Source organism: Rhagoletis pomonella, unplaced genomic scaffold, assembly GCF_013731165.1.
Source record: "Rhagoletis pomonella isolate Grant_MI unplaced genomic scaffold, Rhpom_1.0 Rhpom_scaffold_00003, whole genome shotgun sequence".
NCBI classification, from domain to species: domain Eukaryota; kingdom Metazoa; phylum Arthropoda; class Insecta; order Diptera; family Tephritidae; genus Rhagoletis; species Rhagoletis pomonella.
In genome coordinates this window covers 91,110,642-91,112,371 of record NW_023458557.1, presented here as the reverse complement: position 1 = coordinate 91,112,371, position 1,730 = coordinate 91,110,642, and the positions used below count along the sequence as shown (strand labels likewise).

Here is a 1,730-nt window from a genome sequence, read left to right as displayed (position 1 = left end):
AAGTCGCAGCTAAAAACAAAACGCGTTTTATTTAATAATAAAACATTCGTTATGGCGATCCTGCCAGTCTGCTTTATTTTCAGCAGACTAGCTTGATCCTGCCAGTCTGCTTTATTTTCAGCAGATCCTGGATAATTTAAAAAAAAAAAAACACCAACGCAACAAATAACAATATAATGCGGTGGACAACACGAAGGAATACATTATTACCAGAGGAAAATTAATTCACCCCAAAGGAACGGATGCAATTGGTTCAATCAATTATAAGCTGCTATCAATAAGTAAGGACGTTTTGCAATCTTTTGCCGCTGAATACATTATTAACAGAGGAAAATTAATTCAAACCAAAGGAACGGATGCAATTGGTTCAATCAGTTATGAGCTGCTATCAATAAGTTATGTAATGGTAAAAAAAAAATATATAGAATAAGTTTTAATATTTAGAACTCTTCGGCGTTTACCGCCGGCCAAGTAGCAGATTCCTGCTTAGGGTAACTAATAAGTAATTTTTTTTTACCAAATTAATAAAAAAAAAAAAAAAAAAAAAAAATATTTTTTTTTTAAAAGGAAGATTTTAAGTTTCATAATAGATTTTTTTTTTGGCTTTCATTAAATTAAATAATTTTTTTTTCCTTTCTTCTTCTTCACTCCCTCCTTGTTCTCATGCAAGAAATCTCCCAGGAGGAGTTTGACTCCATTTTTGATAAATGGGAGAGGCTCACATTAGAGGCAGAGAAGAAAAATCAAGATCCTCCAAGAGTAACTGAGGAGGTTCCTCAAACCTCCGAAGTTGTACAAATAGGGCCGCAACCGATAACTATCGAGGAATATCGGCGGCGAAACAAATTACAAAGACGGGTGGAAGAACCAAAGATTCCACCCATTTTCAAAACTAAAAAGCAAACTCGAGGAGGAAAGCGATACAGGAAGAAGAAAGAAATAGCTTTGACATATAGGGCACTAAATTTTGCCACAACAAATAATGATAGACTTAAATTAATGGAAAAAATTTACGAATTAAGAAAACTATAATTTTCTGAATGAGATTTTTTTTTTTAAATGAAGAAACTCTGTAAAGATATTGGCATGACCCGAGAGCCTACAATGCATGATGTACTCACCCCAACCACTTAGAGACAGAAGAAATAACAAGAGCAATGCGAAATGCAGGCTTTGAACCTGGCTGTTAAAAAAAAAAAAAAAAAAAACAAAATAGATAAATTTTGAAAAGAAACATTTTTACTGATTTGTTTTAAAAATGGGAGGTAAAGAATCGAAGGTCAGTGATCCAAATGCTAACGTGGTAAACACGGTTCAGATAATAGACCACACTGAAGCTTTGGATACAATAAAAGTTTACCTTATAGTTATCGTCATTATCAACGCAGTGAGTTTATTCTTGAAATTTTACACAACCCACAATAAAATTCTTAAAAAGAGATACCAGAGCCGCGCTGACGGTCTGGATAAGGTTTAAATAAACATTTTTTTTTATTATTGATTCATTCTCTCAATGGAGAAGTGGGAAGAAATTTCGAAGGAACTCACTGAAAATAAAATAAACGCGGAAAAATCTTATAAGTGCATATGTAAGAACATAAAAATTAAAACTGAAACAGTAAAGAAACATTTAAATGTTCTACTGTCATCGCTAAACAATATAGGTAAATAATTAATAGTGACAATGTTTTATTATTAAATAAAACGCGTTTTGTTTTTAGCTGCGACTT

The 1,730-nt window shown here is 32.4% G+C and overlaps 1 protein-coding gene across 1 annotated transcript in view; it reads left to right on the top strand.

Moving 5' to 3' along the window:
- The first annotated feature begins 634 nt into the window (after positions 1–634).
- LOC118735764 overlaps positions 635–1,730 on the top strand; it is a 6,828-nt gene continuing 5,732 nt past the window's right edge. Inside the window, exon 1 of the mRNA XM_036465711.1 lies at positions 635–1,265. The gene's annotated coding sequence lies outside the window, so the exon portion shown is untranslated. The remainder of the gene's footprint in view (positions 1,266–1,730) is intronic.